Source organism: Mytilus californianus, unplaced genomic scaffold (genome assembly GCF_021869535.1).
Source record: "Mytilus californianus isolate M0D057914Y unplaced genomic scaffold, xbMytCali1.0.p SCAF_9, whole genome shotgun sequence".
NCBI lineage: Eukaryota > Metazoa > Mollusca > Bivalvia > Mytilida > Mytilidae > Mytilus > Mytilus californianus.
Window position 1 is genome coordinate 90,140,358 of NW_026262745.1, and position 25,338 is coordinate 90,165,695.

At 31.2% G+C, this 25,338-nt stretch overlaps 1 protein-coding gene and 1 pseudogene across 3 annotated transcripts in view; one reads left to right on the forward strand and one right to left on the reverse strand.

Moving 5' to 3' along the window:
- LOC127716007 (transcription intermediary factor 1-alpha-like) overlaps positions 1 to 25,338 on the reverse strand; it is a 371,430-nt gene that overhangs the window by 275,786 nt on the left and 70,306 nt on the right. The gene's annotated exons all lie outside the window — the stretch shown is intronic.
- On the forward strand, positions 2,272 to 25,210 carry LOC127716023 (methionine adenosyltransferase 2 subunit beta-like; annotated as a pseudogene).

Here is a 25,338-nt window from a genome sequence, read left to right on the forward strand (position 1 = left end):
TCAATATTCTGTTTCGGGGGATCAGTTTTGTATACTTTGAATAACGACAACCAGACGATCAAAATAAGTGGCTGATTAAGCTTGTCCTACATACGATATGACAAATCATACTTTCTAAAAACTTTGTAACAGTTGTGTAGCACTTCATATGTCGAAGATGATTTTCAATTAATGTTTTGTCCGGTACTAGAGTGTAGAATTTTTTTATCTCCAGATTTAATTTACGATGATGTCTAACATTCCTAAATGATCTGGAGAACAGGACAATTCCCAACATATCATTATATAAATCTTTAAAAATGCAATTCTTGCTTGTGTGATTACACACTTTTACAACCTCTCTCCGCTTTAGCTAGTACCAATATCCGATGTCGCTCCCATACGGTGAGACAGGTGGAACATCTTGACAGAGTCGTTAATGTGGACTTTAAAAGAATGAAAAAAAGCGAAGGTCAATATGGACACATTGACACCTTATAGAATTGAAATAAAGATCTTATTGGTAATTTGTCTGTTTCCTGTGAGCTGTAGGGATAAAATCACTTTTGAAAAATTATCGGAATTTACAACGTGTTTAAGGATTTTGCATTCGCTTTATTGCAACACGCAATTAACAGCCAACCAGAAATCCATCCATTCGATTGATTGTTGGTTGATAAACATCCAATGACAAATATTTCATGCGGGTTCAGGATGATAACAACTTTCTAATAAATACAATTGTAGGGTTCTGCAATGGAGGCCGTCCAGAAAGAAGGTCGGGGAAATTTTGATTGCCACTGGGAAATGAGGGTATATCATATAGGGACAGAAATGATGCCGTGCAACAGGACACCTATCCATCCCCTCCATTCTGACCTGAAGAGGCTGCGTTCTTGTACATCCCGCACAGGCAAACGGACGCAAAATTTTGGCAAGGGTTTTAATTCGGTCGGAAGAAGATCAAGAGTGAACATATTTCTATTCCCCAGTCCCCTCCCCAGTCACCCTTTTATCATTTCTAATGTCAGTCCCATTGTTAAATTCTCCGGTGCAAGTACGCATTGACACTTTCTTCTGTCAATTCTAACTGAAATGTGCACTTGGCTTCTTATTCAAATGTATTATTAAACCAGTGTTCATATTGCCGACTCTAAATAAGAATTACTTACTTAATTTATATACTAGCACATTGCTTTTAACAGTTTAATCCATTTGCACCAGTAATTAGGACTAACATGTTATATAAAAATATTTAAAGTTAGAATTACACAATCTACATAGTAAAAAAAAAAAGAAATCCGGATGGTTACCACGGGTTGAGGGACAAACACTCATTATTCATGACATTGTGAATTGAACCTTTTCCGATACGCAAAAACAACACTACTGTTCAATCAATTGCCATCTTGAAAACTATTTTACAAATATGGCTGTGGTTACTCTGAGTACAGACAAAACTAAGCATACAGGAAAGTGTTAACGCTCATGTGGACCCTTTGTCTAAAATGGCTGCATTTTCACCTAAAAATTTACTCTGAGTACATTTTTTAAATTTTGTAAAAAATAAAATGCATTTGACTTTTATTTATTCTAGGACATGCTATGTCTTAAAACTTTTCCAGATGCACACTTGAGTCTGTACGAAGAATAAATTTTGAGGTGAAAACGCAGCAAATCGTTTAGCCAATGGGTCCACATGAACCCTTAAGCATGGCTGGATCTATACACATAAAAGTTATATGCGTTTTATGTTTCAGAAATTAAAAACCTACCTGGATTTTGGTCTGCAGAAGATAGCAAAATAAACAAACAACTGAGTTTCATTCGATACGGTCCCTCATGGGGCTATCTATAAGAGGGTCTTAATGGGGGTACCTTCATGGCGAATAACGGTAAAAAAAATCTTGCCAATGACGGTAACGGTAATATCTGATGCATGACGATAAAATGTACATTTTCTTTAAGACGATAAAAAATCGACTGATCATCTAGTTTGACGACTCACGTTAAATTCTTTCCAAAAATTACGATAATGGATAATTATTTCAGACCTCTGAAGAATCACGATCAGGATATGTTGACGAATTTCTCATGATAACTTGAAATGTTAACCAATTTGCCGCTAACTGTAGCCGAAAATGTTTATTTTAATATTAAGAAACTCCAAACGTTGCCTAGTTTTGCCTCCCTTTTCAAAATCCTGGATATGCATCTTTTTGATTCTCAACTTAGTTTATATGCAGGTAGGAATGCAAAAAAAAAAAATGAAAAGCAAAACCCAGTTAAGTTTATTTTAATATTTAGAAACTTCAAATGCATAAAAAAAGTGAAATTATATTGATCTAGGCGATTGATTGATTGGTATTTACAAGATTGTCTGTACTCAGAGTGAAATTTGTGGTGTAAATACGGCAATAATTTCAGTTTTTTTTTATAAAGTGACTCACTGACAATATGGTACTTCCCAAGCTGTAAAAATAAAACATTTTTTATGGTTATTCTTCACACCTTTTCTTGGTTATCTCCCATGTAGACAGAAAATACAAATGTAAACAACTTGTTTGTAAGATTTTGTTTTTAGTGTTTAATTTACTGATCAAATGGATTTTAAGCTGATTTATTTTAATTGAGAAGTTTTAATCTGATGGCATAGGTGCCATCACTAACACCGACCCAAACTGTCAAAGAGTTACTGGGGTATAGAAATATGGTCACCTTGGTCTCATAAGTTATAATTTCCGGACTCCCTGAAAACTCGGCCCATAACAAAATCGGCCTGCAACAAAATCGGACTATAAACAACTCAGACTATTAGAAGAATTTAAGTATGATAAACGATGTCATCATATACTTGGAGTAAATAACTTATAATTTTTTCAGAATGATAATAGCTTTAAATTCACTTAAATTCCATATATTCCGAAATATGGTGTGTATCGTACTGATATGAAAAATTTATCAACTGCTTCTGGTTATTATCGAATGGCATTTTGACGTCACTGGGCAAATTCTGGAAAATACACATCAATGGTACGATTTCAGTGAAAAATATAACAATAAAAAAAAAAGCACATGGAGTATGATACAAAACAAATATTAGAAAACAGAAAATATTTTATGTAGAATGCAAAGCAAATGATACAATAAATTAATTTTTCCAAAATTTAAAAATAGTTCTTGTCTGTATTTCTTCTGCTGAAGTATATGATGAAAAGATCATCACATGTCATTTTTCATATCATTCATATCCGATGTATAACATTTGGCGTCTGTGGTCCGTAAACTTTTCACTTTTTGAACTTGTACTTGAGAACCACTTGATAGGATCAATATATTTAACTGTTATTTTTCTCCATTGTTGAAGCATATGATAAAAAGATCATTACAAATGTACATGTCATTTTTCATATCGGATGTATTATCAGCCCTTGTTCAATATCAGCCCTCAAGCATTCGGCTCTTTGGCTGATTGTGAACCTTGGGATGATAATACAGCCAACATGAAAAAAGCCATGGAAGATTCTGATATCATTTAACTTTGTTTTAAATAAATTCCCATCAGTAATAATTTTAAAATAATTTATCTTTTAACAGATTACAGAGGGGTAGATGCCAAATCCTGAATTCCCATGAAAATAATCAATCAATCCCGAATTTCCATGAAATTAAAAGTTGATGCTATTTCAAAATCGCCACACATGACCATATATAGTCATTTAAACATTTGAAAAAAATTATTGTGACAATAGCAAAAGGGTCAATATGGTTCCTGTTTTCACTTTGTTTTCTACATGTTCTATATACATGATATATGTACCTGTGCAAACCCAACATATTAAACCTTCTTGTGCTCTTTTCTTTTATTAAAAAAAAAACATAACTCTAAATTTGAAGAAAAAAAGAGTTCACAGTCATGACACTGTCCACATCCTATAGCACTGCAGAAGCTGAACATGCTGAATAAAAGATTCAAATTCAGATTTGGGTTAATGAATTTAATATCAGCTAAAACGTGTACACGCACATACGAGAATGAAACAAGTAAAAATGTGATAACATTTAATAAAAGTTTAATTTCTTTAGTAATTAGTAATAGACAAAGAGCCTGGATGAAGCCCAATTTATAGTGTCCTTCCTGATCTTGACACATTCCGATTAACCATGAATTGAAGTTCTGTTGAAAATGTATTCGTGTTGTCAGAAATAGTTTGGTAAGATCTCCTTGTGAATGACTGTCTTATTTCAGTCTCGCTGTCATCATAATTATTTCATCATCCCCTATAATTTAAAAAATATAACTTTAATAGCTTTGCAGACTGACTCTTGGTAAATATTAAGTGGAAGAGTACCACACTAATGTGCTTTATTTCCTGGTGAACATTACACTAACAAACACATTTTCAAAACAAGTTTGCCCACTCATATCCAGGCCACAATGTCTTCTTTCTCGACAGATACCCCCTTTGGCTTTTGAAAGGAAGGGACCATACATGTATAAAGGTAGACTACACACAGGGACAATATATATATAATAAGATGACTCTGAAGTAAATAATATGTTGCCCATGATCATGATGATGTAATTTTGTTACACGTTCACTATGTTCACTGAAGATTGTACCGTTATTTCGACAGTATTGTGGTTTTGTAGGTAATTTTTGCGTTCATTGGTAATAGAGTGAACACATTTTTTGATTAGGTTCATCAGAAGTAATTGAAAAATATGGCTGTGTTAACGTTTACACCACAAAATGTACTCTGAGTACGGACAAAGCTGTGCACATGGTAAAGTTTTAAGGCAGTTTATGTTTAAGAAAATTAAAAACAGGTCTGAATTTTGAGATTGTTTTTCTTAGCATGCAGAAAATGGTAAAATAAACAAACACCTGCAATTTAATAGAAAATAGTAAATGAACATTCAGCATGTTCAGTTAAACAAATTAAATAACATATTTATAAGAGTTAAATTACCTATATAGCTATTTATATAACAATTGGTTTCACAAGATATTTGACATTCCACACACATCAAAAATGTTTTTTTTACAAATAATATCCATTTACATTATAGACCATGAAAATATAGTTTTATACAAAACATGATAAAAGACAAGAAATATTACTTTTAAAAACAATTTTTTTACCATAAATATATGTAATCATTGCTTAATCGATACACACCGTGGTATTTAGAATAAACCAGTTCTGCATAACAAGTGCAACTTATTGTAGACTGTTTTAGATGTAGGACAAGCTTACAAAATTTTAAGTGAACATGTTCTATTATCATGATTATCATGATTATAAAAAAATATTTTCAAATGCAAATGGTGGTATTGTGGTAGCGTGTTCGCCGTGAGTGTTGGAGGTCGTGGGTTTGAACCCCAACCAGGTCAAACCAAAGACTTTAAAATTAGTATTTAATGCTTCTCCGCTTAACACACGGCATTAAGGAGTAAGGGCAAAGACTGGTCAGTTTGGAGTCAGAATAATGTGTCCGGGAAAAGTGACATGTCTTCCTGTGAACTGTTACCTTGTGAACTAGCACAGTAAAAATCTGGCTGAGTGTGTTGGTTTAGTACAAAGCAGGGTTAATATTCATAAAACATTAACATGTTCTCGTCCCGAATATACATATTAATTTGCCGCTGGACGTTAAGCCGCTATCCATCATCATAATCATCAAATGCCAAAATTTTAGAAGAATAGATAAAACTATCTTATCAAACATACATGTATCTAATTAACACTGTTAATCATTGTACTGTTTTGTCTTCCCTTTTTTTATATACCGCACATTGATTTGTAGCTTGTTCACAAATATTTTTTCAGGTCTTTAGAAATGAACGATTTCTAGTTCTCTATTTGGTATAAACAAAAAAAAAACTGGGTTGTTTCCCTTTGGAGACTATAAGAACTGTTTTCTTATAAACATATTCTTTGAGTTGCCATTTTTCACAATAATCACAAATTTGGTAAATCTTCACTACCCTCGGAAATCATCACAATGTGTTCAGCATATATATAATAACATAAATACATCTGTTGAGCATGGTGAGAAACTTCAAATTCTTCTTTTATTTACTACATTTTCCATCCTTTTTTTTAATTCATACAGTACTAGTATAACAAGACAATTCATTTGTAACATGCACTGAAATTAGCCTTCACTATGAGATTTTAATGTCTAGTATGATTAATTTTCATAATTTGTCTATAAGTGCAATGTAGTCGAGACAAATTCAAGAAAAGAAGAAAATATGACTTTTTTACTGATATAAGTAAACACAAATCTGAATGCCTAAGGGATACAAAGTAATCTACCTCCAAGGAGATTTACCTGTACCAGTAAATAAAATACATGTGTATATGTATTACCCCTGACTGACTGACATGTTTTAAGTTCCTTACTTCATGTACCATGAATACATTTAAGGAATGATCAATTAAATCTTTAATAGTACTGAACAAATGCTAAAAGGTTCATCTTGCAGTTAAAATTTATTTGTCATTAATTCTTTGCAACAGCTTGTGCATTGATCATATTTTACATTCATCATGAAAATATATATTCTATATATACATTGACTGTCATTGAGGTCACCAACTGTTCAATACGCCCTTCACAATAAAGAGATTATTGATCATTGTTCATAAACAATTAAATTGTCAAATCTTTTTTATTTATTAACACAAGTAAATATTTTAAGTCTATATTTTTTTTTTATTACATAGAGACATATTTATATTATTCTTTGTAATTATTTACATGATTAATATCGGAACTCCTAACACAAAATCTGCCCTCAATTACACAGATTATCGAATATCAAGAAAACTGTCAAATCTTTATTGTTTCGTAAACACAAATAAAGGTTTTAAATCAACAAACAAATTATTCTATTGTTGTAAGGGGTCAGTCATGTGTCAGTAGGAGTTTTGCAGCTGAATTACATTTCGGTTAGTAATAAAAAATATTTTATGTACAGATTAATGCTTTTTATAAGTGATTTATTAGATTTGAAATAATTTTTAAGTTCTGAAATATTCTACTTGTGTAAGTGTGTCAGTTAAACAATAAATCATTACTTAGATAAAAATTTATTATATGGGTAAAAAAAGTAACAGACTTTTTGTTGACCTTTTAAAAAGGCAGAATCCGGAACTGTTGTTTTCTTTTTTTCATGATTTTTTTCCCTGAAATTTCAAAATGTTTTTATCCTATTCATCAGGTGTTGGACATGTGTATATATAAATGGGAAATTTAAAGTGTGTGCAACTCAAAAAAGGATTGCACGGAAAACTTTTGAACTATTTTTCAATTTATGAAATTCACTTATCGTTCTGATAGTTTTTATACGCCCGTTTACGGGATGTATTATGGTATACCGTTGTCTGTCCGGACATCCGTCCAGACATGAACTCAAAAACGCTTTAACCAATTTGCATGAAACTTTTGGTGAATTGTTTATATCTATTGATGCGAGCCCCCTTTTGTTTTTTAAAAATTTTAGATTTTATGTTTCCGAGTTTTGGGGTTTTATTCATTAAAAAAGGTGATTTTCCAGTTTTCAGACAACAACTCAAAAATGCTTTGAGCAGATTTCATGAAACTTTGGTGAATTGTTTATATCTACTGATGTGAGCTCCATTTCGTTTTTTTATAAATTTTAGATTTTGTGTTTCCGAGTTTTGGGGTTTTATTCATTAAAGAAAGGGGGATTTTCCAGTTTTTGGACAATACATTTTTTTTTGTAACTCGAAAATGCTTTGAGCAGTTTTTATGAAACTTTGGTGAATTGTTTATATCTATTGATGTGAGCTCCCTTTCGATTTTTATAAATTTTAGATTTTACTTTCCGAGTTTTGGGGTTTTATTCATTAAAAAAAGGGGGATTTTCCAGTTTTTGGACAATAACTCCAAAATGCTTTGAGCAGTTTTCATGTAACTTTGGTGAATTGTTTATATCTATTGACATGAGCTCCCTTTCGATTTTTCTAAATTTTACATTTTACATTTCCGAGTTATGGCCATGGGATTTTATTCATAAAAAAGGGGTGATTTTCCAGTTTTCAGACAATATCCTTAAAGTGCTTTGAGCAGTTTTAATTAAACTTTGGTGAATGATTTATATCTATTAAGATAAGCTCCCTTTAGTTTTTTATAAATTTCTGATATGAAATTGAGAAGTTATTGAGCTTTATTCTTTGAAAACGCGACAGGCGTATCATGCCCTCATGGCACAGCTGTTTATTTCTTATAATGATGAATGTTCCAATGTACACATTTTCTTCATATAAAACACATCGGAGTCACAGAGACAAACAGCAACATTCTGATGACCATATTTTGACCTCTAGTGATCTTTTGGCTATTTTTGTCCTTGGGTTGCAGACTGTCTAACACAAAAATGGACATGAAGGGCCATGTCCTTACTGACATGTCAGTTTTCTAGATGTCTTTATTTGTACACTTTGTGTTTTATTAAAACCCCGATGAATTAAACCTGATGTCAAGTCCGTAAATATTTATGTTTTTTTTTTCTTTTGGTCATGTTGTTGGGAAATGAATATTATAAACATGATAAGAATTAAAAGTTAATTTTCCTTATTTATCAATACGTAGAATTGTTACTCTGAATTAATTTCTTTTCGTGGGTACCAATTTTCACGGATGAAAGAAAATGTTTGTGGGTGATCTGATTTTATGAGGGTCTGGATGAGGAGTTCTTCAATTCTATATTCTTTAATTTGTTTAACCATTTTTCTCTAATTTTTTAATTTTTGTCCATATTTTCTCTATTCTTCATATTTAGGCACCTTGTTATTATCTAAATATAGTTATTCTTTATATATTTTGTCCTACCGGTATTTTTCTTAATTCTTCTTTACCCATTTTATCTGCAGTTTTAGCCCATTATTCTCAATTCTGTTTACCCCATCCTGACCCTCATACATTGAGAACTTCCATCAATTAAAAAATTTGTCCTTGAAAAATGACATTTCTTGCTCATTTGAACACACATCTTTTAAGGAGATGTGGGGAAAATTGTATACTTTTTTCCATGTACTCAGAAAACAACAAAAAGCTATAGTTACAGTTAGATTTTATTATGTTGTATTTATTTCTTATTAAACCAAAGATATTTATCTTATCACTGTTTGTCTGGATTATTTGATAATGGCATCTTGTTAATAATTCCATCATCTATCTTATAAGTACATATAATCAGGGGATTAGTAAAAATGTTTCAACATTTTTGTACATATTAGACGAATTATTTTTACAAATCAGTCAGTCCCACTTACATACATGTATTAGCAGCAGTGGTAAACAGATAGACAGAAAATTTATTGTAAGTTTCATTTCCAATTTTGAAAATTTTGTAAAAGTTTACAAGGCATCTACATGTATACTTAGAAGACAGTCTGTTGTAAGTGAAAAGTTAAGATTTACAAAGTGATCGTAAATACCATTGAAAGTTTTAGCTCTATGGAATACATCCTATGCATTCTGCCTATTTGTCATGGAAAAAATAAGTCATTCAGTCATAACATGTAATTTTTCAATGATAATTTCAAACTCAGTGTAATTCAAACTCAGTGTAATCATGGTAAAAAGGTGACCAAATATAGTTCTGAATATTATTTTAAAATACCGGTTTATCTTATTCATAACTTTAATAAATATTTGTTGTTCTTTTCAGGTAATGTCTAAGAAAGTTTTAATCACTGGAGCATCAGGATTATTAGGCCGAGCTGTTTACAAGGAATTTGTGAATGAAGGATCATGGGAAGTTTTGGGTTTGGCATTCAGTAGGTGTACAGGCAAGTTAAGGAAGTGTGACATTACAAAAGATGAGGAAGTAAAAACTGTGATGAAAGAGTTTAATGTAAGTGTGTATGTCCTGGAAATAATTATTATATATATTGCTTAAAAAGTTCTAATCATGCTAATTAGGGATATAATAGAAAAACAAAGGATATATATGGGGCACCATCCATGACATAAAATCAGTACATGCACAGCAAAAAAACACACAAAAAGCAAAGGAACAGCTCTTTCATTGCTGTTCTTCATCTCAAAGTCATAGTGAGGCCTTCAACAGGGAGCAAAAAAAAAACCTCTCACATATCGGCAAGTATGAGACTGCCCCTAGCACTGGCCAGAGCGGAATTCTTAGCCCAAACAAATTTTGATAGACTTTATAATATATGTAACACCACCAAAACTGGCTTTGTCAAAAAGAACATACTGAAAAGAAGTACATATTTAAAAACAAAATAGTTCCTATGAACATGATGAATAGCTTTAAATTTTAACCTATTTTGGTAATTTGAAATGAAAGGTGAAATGCATAGTAAACTTTTTGAAAATTTGTATTAAATATGAAGGGTCTGCATAGTTGAGTAATTAGAAATATTTAAATATGATTGATCATTCAGGTAAGTTGTAGTAAAACAAATATAATGTATTTGATGAATTTGTATATATAATGAAAATATTATAATACATGTGAGTACTTATAGATGGGTAGTCATTGTTTTTTTATGCGCCCGACGCAGCAGAATGAACATTCAGTGTTATCCTTGTGACTTGTCTGTTTGTACATCCGTTAGTGTTTAGCATAAATCAGGCTGTTTTTTTTTTCTTTTGAATTTTTAATTCCCATTTTATAATGCCAGGGTCCTAATAACTTAAAATATATCCACATTATTTGTTCTATAGTGGATAGTTGTCTCATTGGCAATCATATCACATCTTCTTATTTTTGTACTAATGCTATAATGTAAATTCATATATTATTACAGCCATCAGTAGTTATACATTCTGCTGCTGAGAGGAAGCCAGATGATGTTGAACAGAAACCAGAAGCAACCCAAAAACTGAATGTATCAGCAACCAAAGTAGTCTGTCAGAATGCAGGTATTTTTTCTTGTTTGCATAAAGCTAACTATTCATACTTAGTCTAGAAGATAAGGATCTTTACCATGTTTGCTGTGGATATTATCTAATCTACACCACATGTAAGAATACCACTGAAAGTTTGACCTATATGTAATTTTTGTTAGCATGGTCTAAAATATGTTTGCCACTCTTCATATAGACTTTCTGTCAGATATTGGTATTAGTTTTATCCGTGAGTGCCATTAAAGATTTTGCCCGCTAACCCTGTTTTTCTTTTTGTATTTTTCATTGCATATAGTTTAAGAAGCCATTTTTAAAAATCATATAAAGTTCTTGTTATTTTTTATAATTTTTGAATGAAAACAGATGCCAATATTAAATGTATGAAAAATCTAGAGAGAATCATATTCCTACCAAATTTTCAATTACTTATATCTCAAAAACAAGAACACCATCCATTAATTTTTTTCTGCTTTCTAAGTCCCATTATTTATATAACCATCAATTTATGACAGTCTTTTAAAAAGCTTGTTATTTTTAAACTGAGGAGCAAACATTCTTATATATATATAAGATAGAACATTTATCACTGGTGTTATTGGGGTAAAGATTGCATTCACACAATCATAAAAATTATGGTGAAGGCGTGTTATTTATCAATGTTAAAGACTTTATCAGTATTATCCATGAGTGTGGGTATTTTAGATACTTAGCTATAGTTTTTTTGGGGGGGTAAAAATTGCAATGGAATCCATGAGGCTGGTTAGCTATATTTTTGCAATCTTTTTTTGTGTTTTCCTATATATGTCAATATAAATTAAGAAGATGTGGTATGATTTCCAATGAGATAATTATCCATCAAAAACCAAATGAAGTAGATATGAGCAACTATAGGTCTCCTTACGGCCTTCAGTAATAAGCAAAACACAATAAAATGTGAGACAATTCTAATGAGAAAACAAACGACCTGATATATATATACATAAGAAAATAAATACAAATATGATATGCAGTACTAGTTACAATTGAAAACCACTGAATTACAGATTCCTTACTTGGGACAGGTACATACAGAATGTAAGCATTTTATTTATGATATATACTCAAATATAAATTAAAACAAATGATGTGTAAGTGTATTACCATACTTACATGTATCATGCTTTAAAATTAAGACAATAATTCTTAAAAACAATAACACAAGTTAAGTGTTCTGCCCAGATATTTCATTAAGCATCCTGGTAAACAGGTAAATTATAAATACCATCTTGTTTCTAAAATTATAGCATATCATCCATAACATAATCTATAAGAAAACCAATTCAGATTGCATTACATTCAAGAAATATGACCATCACATTACCATGATGCTATACAGGTCTGTGGAGAACACTTAAGTTGTAGATACATTACAGACCAAGGGAGATAACTCAATTACTTCTTATTATGTTTCTTTATTGATTACTATAGATTCTTTTGTTTTCATTGTTACCAATTTTAGTGGCTTGAGGAAAATATAAGTTTTTGTTGATATATTATTTTGTGGTTTTGCCAAAGTCTGCTTACAAGTCTATAGAAATTTTATAATTCAGTGAACACTTCAATTCCTTGCATGTTCACCTGTACAAATGAAATCCACGGAAAATAATGAATCCACAGTAATTCAATTAAATATCTTGACAAAATTTCAAATAAATTTTGTAAGATTAACACTTGTTAACTATAAAAGGTAGGAAGATTTTCACTTCAAAGAAGTTTTCTAGCTGATTTATTCAGATATTTATTGATAAAACATTCATATATTTTTTTTAAGCTGCTGTTGGTGCTTGGGTATTAGATATCAGTACAGATTACGTGTTTGAAGGGTCATCCCTCCATATTAGGAGGATGCTACACCTAATCCACTTAACAAATATGGACAAAGTAAATATGAAAGTGAAAAGGTCACAATGGAGGTTAGTCAAGGTAGACATTTTACTTTTATGTTAATATCTTATTTGATGCTGTCATAAAATTGTGAAAGATAGCTGTTATATGGAATTGGGTTTCATCTTAATTTTAGTAGCCCTGAATAGGATTTTTTTAATAAGGAGATAGTATCCAAACAAATTGGTATTGATTGATATTTGCAAAAAAAGCTTAGAAATGTAGTTAAAAAATATTGTCAATTCATATGTTTAAAATTTGGTTAGACTGAAAAAATTTACAGAACCACATGTTTAAAATTGGTTCGATAGTAAAAAAAAGAAAATCTACCAGTTGGCCATCAAAGATGGCAGCCAAGGATAATAAATCCAACTAATATTTCATCATTGAAAACTATCTATAGGATTATTGTAGTAATGAATATAAAATATTATTCTACCATATATATGTTCGTGCTAAAATCCTTTTGAAGTTTTTCATTTATGTAATACAAGATGGAGTTATTTCCCTTGGATCAATCTTGCAGTGCCAACTGGTTGATTATCTTATTTGACTAACCATTTTGATAAATGTGGTACAGCCTAGTTGAATCAATAGAAGATCCGAAATGGATATAAGTGTTCAAAAAACAAACAAGGCTTAAACAAAAAAAAATCATTCAGGAAATTTCTAAAATATAGATGTCAGAAAAGCAAGTTGAATTTAGTTGATTTATCAAAGGATGGGCAAAGGGGAGTAACTCTGATTCAAATTGCATGACAATAGGAAACCATTTTTATCATTGTGTTTTGTTTGTAGACAATTCAATATTAAGAGTGCCAATTCTGTATGGAGACATTGAGTACTTGGACGAGAGTGCAGTGACTACATTATTTCAGAAGGTCACAAATTCATCTAAACCGTGTCCTATGTCAGATTATGAAAGACGTTTTCCAACTCATTGTGATGACATAGCATATGTGATAAGACAGTTAGCAGAGAAAAGGATCGTGGTAAGCTCTTGAAAATTTACAATGTGTTTAAAAATGCCATTGAATGTTTCTTTATGTTATCATGGTTATAATACATCTGCAAAAAAATGTTTTAATTAAAATTAACTAAGTTGTCCTGAAAAGTTTATGATGGAAGAGTATTTTTATTTGTATGATAGGCTAAAGATACCAAAGGGACATTCAAACTCATAAGTAGAAAAACAAACTAAGGCTGTTAGTTTTCTCGTTTGAATTGTTTTACATTGTCATTTCGGGGCCTTTTATAGCTGACTGTGCGGTATGGGCTTTGCTCATTGTTGAAGGCTCTACGTTGACCTATAGTTGTTAATTTCTGTGTCATTTGGTCTCTTGTGGAGAGTTGTCTCATCGGCAATCATACCACATCTTCTTTTTTATATTGAGAATGCCATAACCAAAAAAAAGGAACTTCGAAAAGACAAAAGAAAGTACACAAAACATAACATAGAAAACTAAGCAACACCACCCATATTGACAAACAGGGGGTGATTTAAAGTGCTATGGAAAGTTAAGCAGATCCTACACCACCTGTGGCACATGTCGTGTGGCTCATGTAAGTACAAACCCTGTGGTTGTAAGATTCTTCATGAAAACAGTTCCTGAAATAGTTTTTCAAATACGTACAAAAGCAAGTCTTTCCATTTTACTTTTAAATTAAATTTGCAATGTTAATTATCATGATTATACATGCAGTGTATCTGGATATTTGATAGATGCAAACATATTTAATTTATTGACACCTCTGATATTTTATGAATTCTAAGTATTTTAATAAATAAATAAAAAGGATTAATTATTTAGGTCATCAGAAAAAATATGTTTGTATATTTATTCATATGATTTGCATATCTACAAATACTTGAATGCGATTGGTTGGTTAGAATTTGTTCCTTGGTTTACACTTTCATAGACCATGTTGCCTAATCTACTTTTATTACCTATTTCAACACTCTGTTAATAGATATATATGCTAATAAATTGACAGAAAAAATATAAAACATGATATGACAAATGTTTAGTTGAAAATTATAGGGATAAAACACATTTTGTGTAGAGGTTTATACAGTTTGCAAAATAATTTGGGTCATGGTAACACATCATCAGCCTTAAGGATGTTTGCTCCTTTTGATTTTGAATTATTGTCAGATATTCGGAATCCTTTGGTTTTATCCATTTAGTTACATAAAGAATTTTGCCCCCTTACCATTACTTTTCTTATCATAATTTTGAAAATCTTATCAAATCGAATCTGTGTTATATTTTTATAGAAAAATGATGTCAATGTTAAATGTATTAAAATTCTAGAGAGAATAATGTCCCTCCATATTTTCAATACCGGTAGCTTATATCTTGAAAACAAGCATAGTGACATAGACACTTTGGTAAGCTGCACCTTTTCAAAGTGTCTATGTCACTATCATAGTTGGAGGTGGCAAGCTGCAGCTTTTCAAAGTGTCTATGTCACTATCACAGCTGGAGATGGCAAGCTGCAGCTTTTCAAAGTGTCTATGTCACTATCACAGCGGGAGGTGGGTGAGCTGCAGCTTTTTAAAGTGTCTATGTCTATCACAGCTGGCAGTGGCAAGCTGCACCTTTTCAAAGTGACAGCATCACTAGCACAATTGTGGTGTCTGAGGTGGCAAGCTGTAGCTTTTCAAAATGTCAGTGTCACTATCACAGCTGGAGATACCAAGTTGCAGCATTTCAAAGTATCAGAGCCACTATCACAGCTAGAGATGACAATTTTCAGCTTTTTAGCTCACCTGGCCCGAAGGGCCAAGTGAGCTTTTCTCATCACTTGGCGTCTGTCATCTTTCGTCATCGTTGTTAACTTTTACAAAAATCTTCTCCTCTAAAACTACTGAGCCAAATTTAACCAAACTTGGCCAAGATCGTCATTAGGGTATCTAGTATAAAAAATGTGTCTGATGACCTTGCGTGCCAACCAACATGGCCAACATGGCTAAAAATAGAACATAGGGGTAAAATGCAGTTTTTGGCTTATATCTCTGAAACTAAAGCATTTAGAGCAAATCTGACATGGAGTAAAAAAGTAACCCTGAAATTTGTAGATGAATCAGATAACCCGTTGTTGGGTTGCTGCCCCTGAATTGGTAATTTTAAGGAAATTTGCAGTTTTTGGTTATTATCTTGAATATTATTATAGGTAGAGATAAACTGTAAACAGCAATAATGTTCAGCAAAGTAAGATCTAGAAATAAGTCAACATTACCAAAATTGTCAATTGACCCCTTAAGGAGTTATTGTCAATTTTTAACAATTTTTTTTGTAAATTTTTGCAATCTTTTACAAAATCTTCTCCACTTAATCTACTGGGCCAAATTTGATTAAACCTAGCCACAATTTTCAATAGGGTATCATGAATGAAAAATGTATCCGATGACCCTGCCATCCAACCAACATGGCCACAATGGCTAAAAATAGAACATAAGGATTTACTATAGAAGTCTAAGGGAAAATTGTGAAAAAACCAATTTCAAATGGTCACAACTTGAAAACTAATTTAAATAATGATAAGGGGTCTTCAATACCTATTGTAGGTCTAGTTACTAGTGGGATGACCTGCTTTTAATTTAACTACTGGGCCAAATTAAACCAATCTTGGCCTCAATCATTATTAGGGTATCTAATACTAGTACTATTTATTATGATTTAAACCTTATTTTACATGATTTCATAAAACCACAGTAGATACAGGTGAGCGACACAGGCTCTTGAGAGCCTCTAGTTAAAGTGTCAGTATCACTATAATTACAGTTTGAGGTGGAAGGATGTACGCCATGAAAATTTTAATGTAACAATCAAAAATAGAGGTTGAAGGTAATACCTTATCAAACTATTTCTCCAGATTCACAGTTGGAGGTGGAGGCTGCTCTTTAAGAACTGGGGATTGAAATATATTAAAATATTACTATAAGTTAAATACCAGCATCACAAATGTACTACTATGACAGTTGGAGGTGAGAAGCTGTACACTTTCTATCAGTGCCACAATCAAAGATTGATGCTGAGGTCTGCACTATTTATTAAAACCAGAGATGGAGGTAGATGGCTGTACTTTTAGTGCCACAATCATACATTTGGATTGAGGGCCATTTTTGCCATATCAAACTATTAGTACAAGTATCACATTGAAGGTGGAGGGCTGTATTATTTTTACTTGTTAGTCCTCCAATAACAATTTAAGATTGAGGGCTGTACAGCCTATCAAAATCTAAGTACCTTTATGACATGAAGATTGGACACTACTCTGTCATGCTACAGTGCACAAATCACAGTTGGAGGTGTAGACCTCATGCTACAGTGCACAAATTACAGTTGGAGGTGGAGACGTCATGCTACAGTGCACAAATCACAGGAGGAGTTGGAGACGTCATGCTACAGTGCACAAATCACAGTTAAAGGTGGAGAAATCATGCTACATTGCACAAATTACATTTGGAAGTCGAGACGTCATGCTACAGTGCACAAATCACAGGAGGAGTTGGAGACGTCATGCTACAGTGCACAAATCACAGTTGGAGGCAGAGACGTCATGCTACAGTGCACAAATCACAGGAGGAGTTGGAGACGTCATGCTACAGTGCACAATTCACAGTTGAAGGTGGAGACGTCATGCTACAGTGCACAAATCACAGTTGAAGGTGGAGAGGTCATGCTACAGTGCACAAATCACAGTTGAAGGTAGAGACGTCATGCTACAGTGCACAAATCACAGTTGAAGGTGGAGAGGTCATGCTACAGTGCACAAATCACAGTTGAAGGTGGAGAGGTCATGCTACAGTGCACAAATCACAGTTGAAGGTAGAGACGTCATGCTACAGTGCACAAATCACAGTTGAAGGTGGAGAGGTCATGCTACAGTGCACAAATCACAGTTTAAGGTGGAGAGTGATATCAAAGTTGGAGATTCAGGACTAAATTCTATCCAAGTCTCTTTCTATCTGTTAAGATACAGTCAGGATCTGTGATATTTCAATGCACTAAAAAGCAAACTGGAAAAGGGAGCACTTTCTCATGAGGAGGAATTGAGAGGACTTTAAAAAAAAAAAAAAAAACGTTTATTTTAGAATCAGAAGTGTGAACTCAAAATACAAAATGTAGACTTGGAAAAGTGTATGAAGTTAGTGGATGACTTGTTGAGTGAAAAACATCAGGTAATAATTTAATTTTAAATTAATTTAAATACATTGTTCTTGTACAGAATGTTTTAATTTTACATATTAAATTAGTTAATTTAAAAAAGAGCTGATACTTTATTGTTAAATGTTGAAAATAAATATGAAATATATAAAAAATGATGTATATTATAATTATATATGCATCATATGATCTTTTTTTTTGATAAAAAAACTGTAAACTTATGCAATTCAAGACACAGTTATTTTTTTTACAATGTTTACACTGAACAATGTTTTAGCAGAAAAAGGGAACAGATTTTAACTTTTTCATTTTTATTTTGTTTAATCAGTATATTGTTTTGTTATCATTGCGCACATGGTTAGTTACACATTTTCTTGTATATTTTAGAGTTTTATGTGGCCATTCTACCAACCAGTGGACCCTATAGCCTTAGGCATCTATGATTACTTTGAGATAGTCAAGAAACCAATGGATATCAGTACAATTAAGGTGAGAGTTATAAACAGAAGTAAGTGCTTTAATATGAACAGAGGTTCAATATACCATGACAGGGGGGTCAAAATACCATGCCTAAATACAATTTTCAAAACATCTTTTGCAGCATGTTAAATACATACAAACTACTTATTGGAGTAGTATTACTATGTAAAGGAGTAAGAATAGATAGAATGTTTTAAATTAGAGGTGTATAGTAGGGGGTTCAGTATACGATGGCAGGGGGTCAAAATACCATGGCTTAGTAAAATTTTCAGCATTTTAAATACATACCAACTACTTACTGGAGTATTATTACTTTGTAAAGGAATCAGAATAGCTAGAATTTTTGAAATTGGAGGTCTATAGCAATTCTTACTCCTTTAAATAGTAATAATATTACAATACGTGGTTAGTATGTATTTAACATGCTGGAAAAGATATTTGGAAAACTTTACCTAGCCATGGTATATTGACCCCCCTATACACCTCAAATTAAAAAAAAATCTAGCTATTCTAATTCCTTTGCATAGTAATTATACTCAGATAAGTGGTTGATATGTATCAAACATGCTGGAAAAGATATTTAGAAAATTTTATTTAGCCATGGTATTTTGACCCCCCCTGCCATGATATATTGAACCCCCTACTATAATCCTACAATTTAAATAAAATCTAGGTATTCTAACTCCTTTAAATAATAATAATACTCCAAAAAGTAGTTGGTATGTATTTAGCATGCTGGAAAAGATTTTTGGAAAATTTTAATTAACCATGGTATTTTGACCCCCTTGCCATGGTATATTGAACCCCTACTATAGACCTCCAATTTCAAAAATTCTAGCCATTCTAATTCCTTTACATAGTAATAATACTCAAATAAATAGGTGGAATGTATTAAACTTGTTTGAAAAGATGTTTGGAAAATTTTACTTAGCCATGGTATTTTGACCCCCTGCCATGGTATATTGAACCCTATACTATACACCTCTAATTTCAAAAAAATTAGATATTCTAACTCCTTTAAATAGTAATAATACTTCAATAAGTAGTTGGTATGTATATAACATGCTCGAAAAGATTTCTGGAAAATTTTACTTAGCCATGGTATTTTGACTCCCCTGCCATGGTATATTGAACCCCTCCTATACACCTCCAATTTAAAAAAAAAGATCATGGATAACATATTGTACATTAGATAATCTGCAATACTATTTATCTAAAACAGGGAGGTTCAATTTTCCATGATGGGCTTCAAAATACCATATGGGAAAAATGACCCAGGGGTCAAAATACCATGTGGTATAATGACCCTGACGTCAATTTCCACATGGTATTTTGACCCCAGGTTCACTTTAAAGGGGTTCAAAATACCATGTTACACCGGATAAGGAGACATATCTCTTTGTCGACTGTAACCTTGTGAAAGACCACATTGAAACTTTGGCAAATTTTGTCAAACAAGTACAAACAGGTACAAAGCAGGGTTTATATTCATATTACATTAACATGATTTGATTCTGAATAAGTATTTAACTTAGTTTGTCACTTGAAGTTAAATAGCCATCCTTTTTTACCATTAATTCTTTAAGCATGTTTTTTTTAGAATAATTTGGAATGTTGTCTATACAAATCAGTAGATGAATTTAGTGGTGACATGCGACTTCTATACCAGAACTGCTATCTATACAGCGAACCAGATACTGAGATTTATAAAATGGCCAAACAGTTACAAGAATACTTTGAAAAGACAATGAAATCAACCATTAGTGATAAACCAGTTGGAATCAAGTCACATACTGACAATTCTTCTCCAGGAAAGAAAATGGCTAAAGCAATGGAAAATTTACAACTGGAGGTGAATTACAATTCACAGTGGTGTTTTTTCTTGCACAGTTTTAATAAAATGTTTTAGATATTTAAATAAACTATTGCACTGATTTTGTTCTTGGTGTTTTGACTGGTTCACAAAATAATAAACACTACAGCTGAGAAGGATTTTTGCTTTTTATTTCTGTACACAGGGGAACTGGTGGCATAAACTGGTTGTCAAAACTGCCAACTTCTCCATACTTTGGAGTAGACAATTTTGATACAAGCTTTTGTATTAAGATTTCTATCCATTTTGATAAAAGGAAAAATTTGAGTGGACATTGACTGTCTGTCCATTATAGACAGGAGGAATAGGCAGAATTATTGTTAGCTGTATTTTGCAACATTTTTTTAGCAAGACATAACATTGCATCACTTATGAGCATTTTTCTAAATGAAAGATGATACTTACACTGTACTTGGAATTATGGTACTTTCCTTGTAATAGTATTTTCCTTAATTAATGTTAATCTTGTATTTTTTTCATTAAATTTCCCAAGAGTGAGTGATAAAAGTTTATTTAATTTAAAACCACATCGCCTTATATTCATATCAGTAATAACTTTTACCATGTTTACACTTGAAACATTCTTGTTTACTTCTACATATCGTAATAAAAAAACGTTAAAAACAAATTCAAAATGGAACTGTAATTAAAATTATATCTGATTCTTTTAATTTGTTTTAATTTTTTTTTTCTTCTTCACAGGATAAAAGTATTAAAGGGGTATACCATTAGAGTGGTGATGAAAATATGACTAAATATGACATGGCTTTAGTAATCACTACAAAAGTCTAAAAGTCTGAAAAGACCAGTTTTTGTCTTAATTTGCATGAACTTTTACTCGACATTCTCCAAATGTATGACTTGTGTCTTAATTTTTCTTGACAAATTCTCATTTATATTAAATTTCTATGAAATTTACTCGACATATTCTCGACATTCTGAATATGGTCTTAAAATTTCTTGACAAATTCTTGACATTTGAATACTGTCTTGAAATTTCTCGACATATTCTCGACATTCTTATATTTTCTCAGTATGGCTTGACATATTATGAACATTTTGAATCGTGTCTTAAATTTACTTGACAGTTCTGAGTTTTACAAATCATGACCAATATTCATGATATAACTTTAATCTTTATTTCTCTTTTTATGATATACTGTTGTTTCAAGTTACACTTCTTTACAACAAAAATAAAAGTTGGGCATGTAATATAATTGAAAATTTGGGTATATAAATATTTTTACAAATGCAAATATGGCTATGAAATCTAAAGTATAAAATAATTCAAATGTGGGTGTGTTGATATAAAACAATTTCAATGTGGGTTTTTAAATAATTACAAATTTTGATTCCTAAATCTTATAAATTAAATGATTCAAACCAATCATACTGTAGACATATTTCATTCTACATTCATAATATTCAATGTTGATATGGTAAATAATTATTATACCAAAATGTGGTTTATATAAATAGCAAATTATGATGATATACAAATCATTCATTTAACAGAAGATAAATTTGTGTAATGTCATCTGTTGGAATATATTAAGTATTACACATGGACAGGATGTTCCCCATAAAATTAAGGTATTCCACACCCCAGAGTACACGCAACTGTCAAATAGAAGTTATTGCTTTACCTGTAATCAGCCATACAACTTATCAGTTGACCGACCATGTCACTACAATTTAAAAAGTTTGTTGATAGATGAAAATGAAAATCATCATTTTGATGAAAAAAAATTGAATTGAAATGGATTTTCTTCATCAAAATTATGAAGTTAATTATTTTACCATAAAAACAAATTGAATAATTCCCAAAGATTAAAAGAAAATTATTATCTACTCTAGGAATAATAAAAAAAATGTATTTATTCTATAGAAATCATCAGTCTTATGAAATGGTTCTCAAACAGACATGCATAATATATATCTAAACATTTTTTTCTTTTCAGGAAGGAGTTATCACAAATATTTATTTTTGATAAAAAATTATAAAATTCAACACTCAAATTTGAATAAAAAATGTTTTTGGGTTGTTCTAAAAAATGAATAAGGTTTTTGAATCAAGATGGGAACAAATTCTTTGACCTAAACGAAAGCCCCCCCCCCTTCTTTTTTTAGCCACACAAACCCAAAAGATGAATTGTGGGGTCCAAAAGAGATACAAGACACCTATTTTAGTAAAGCAAATTTGACTTGCAGTTTTGCGAACGGCAAAAATCTAAATGCTGTTTGTCAATACCTTCGACATGTTCGACTTATATTCCAAGTGAAAACAATTATTTAAATGTTTAATAAAAATAAATCAAAATAAAACTACATGGGGGATTATTCAGGGTATTCCAACTTAGTTGCACCAAAAGGGTATCTTACTATACCAAATTAATCCTTGATTCTTCAAAGTTTAGTTTAGCCATAATAAAAAGGAGTATATAACAGCAATAGAATGTCATAAACAGTGCAGAATAAGTCTGTTCACATTTCAGGCGAAATTTATACTGTTGAGATAGTGTCAAGACATATTTAAGACTGTCAAGAATGTGTCGAGACATATTCAGACATTATTTAGAATGTCAAAAATATGTCGAGACATATTCAGACATTATTTAGAATGTCAAGAATATGTCGAGACATATTCAGACATTATTAAGAATGTCAAGAATATGTCAAGACAGATCGAGACAAATTTAAGACAGTCAAGAATTGGTCGAGACTAATCCAGACTCTTATCAGATGATACAGGAAGTGTCGAGAAATTTTAAGACAATGTTCATACTGTCAAGACACTTGTCAAGTAAAATCAAGAACCTTATTAGACAAATTCATACTATGTCAAGAATTTTTAAAAATTATTCAGACAAATTAAGAATGTCGAGTAAAAATTCATGCAAATTCAGACAAAAACTGGTCTTTTCAGACTTTTTGACTTTTGTAGTGAATGGCAGAGGTGTTCAGTCTTCCTTCAGGTCATATTCAACCAGACAAAAAGCCTTCACCTGGAGCCTCTAGACCATTCAATTCTCAGCTTAGTTGTCAGAGACTGAAAGACCTAGGAATAGCAAAAAATAGCCAGTTTAAAAGCAAGATTCTTGATGTTTTGAAGCCATATTACAAGACATGATTTACTTTTATTTTGATACTGTAAGTTTAGAAACTATTGCAAGGTTTTTATTAATGCGAATAATGCCACTAGGTGAGTATCCCAAAAAAAAGAACTCACATTATGATATATGATGAATATATATGTATGCAGATTTTTTTGAAATGGCAATAATTAATAATCTTGCATTAGTTTTAAAATCACAATAATAAATGCACGCAATAATCTCTGAATTTTCAGTTTGTCAAATCTAAGTACTGACTTCATCACTATTACCTTGAACTTAAAGGACAATTAGTTTAAACATATTTTATTTGCTGAATTATAGCAAAATGGATTAGACACAAGTAAATCATACTTATGAAGTCTTCTCCATAATACAATATAAAATTACAATAATAGTATAATATAATGGACATGGATGTAAAGCAAACAGTTTATAGAATATAATACAAGCTTTAAGGTGGTACCTAACACTACAGGGAGATAACTCTGTAAAAATCAGCTAAACATTTTAATTACGTTGTATTGTTAAGGAAATATTAAGCTTCTCAATGATCAAAATTAGTGTTTGTCAAACTGCTATATAACCAAAGAAATTTTTCTGATAAAGTGGTTGGTTCAAATTTTTTGAAATTTTTATATTTTTGTCAAAGGGTCAAAGTAAACATTTTGTCAAAATTTTATGAAAATTAAACGAGCCAAATTAATGTTAGTCAAGGTGTTGAGTACCACCTTAATAGGTAAAAAAAGTAGAGAGAGAGAGAGAAAAAATAGAAAAAGTCTAATAATTATGTGATGATGATGTGAGTGTTGATGATGATGATGTTCCGTGTCAGTATCAATAAAGCTTTATGAAGGGACAAGAAATCTGTTTGACCTTTTGATGAAATTTTGAACATGTTTGAAAATTTGAATATTTTGTTCGTTTGAAAGTTCCAAGTGTCCGCAAATTAATAATTTTGTATCTAAAACAAAGTTTTCAGAAAGGACAATTAACATATATTAGATAATAATTTCAGAAATTACAATTGGTGAAATATAAGTAGGCCATCCACTGTAGATTGGTGATTAATACAAGATTCATGACAGTCTTAGACTAAGATATTGAATAATATTAATAGATTTTTAAACATCTGAGGTGTTTGTCAATGTACAATATAAACTCGCTTAATTTTTCAAATACTTTTCTATTTTTTGCCCTTTATAATTGACTTCACAACAATTTATGTTGATACATAAAATGTTTACTTTGATAAAAGACATATATGTGACTATTTTTCTACTCTGTGGAAGTCTGAAAAACAAATCGTTGAAGTCTGAAAAATAAATCAGTTTATAGTTGTTAACAGTAACCTACTTGTTGAAAAAAGAGTTATAGAAATGCTGGAAGAAATGAGGAAGTTTTTTGAAGATTGCAAAAGTCAAAAGGAATAATAAATAATTTGATTTTAATTTAACTTTTTAATTTTGACTTGATCAAGGAATATTTGCTTTTTTATATCAGTATTTTGCCCTTTTTGCAATTTTATTATTAATACAAAATTATTTTATTGGTAATTTATGGTTCAGTATCATGTTTGTTTTATTGTTTGTTAGCATTTTTCAATTTTGATTAAGTAGAAATTAAAATGGTCATGATGGTATTGACCAGTTTTTAAACTGGAGTAAAATTCTATTATATATATTACTTTTAGTATGCTGATTTTCTTTTATTTATATGTTTAATTAAAATAAATTCCAATGTGTCATTTTTGTTTTTGTGTGTTCGAATTTATGGTCCTTCGCTCCTTGTCGTGTTAAAGTGATCAATTTGGTGCATAATTTATTATGTATTTCCGGAGGTTTGTGTCAAAACAGATTAGTATTTTTTTTGTTTTCTTAG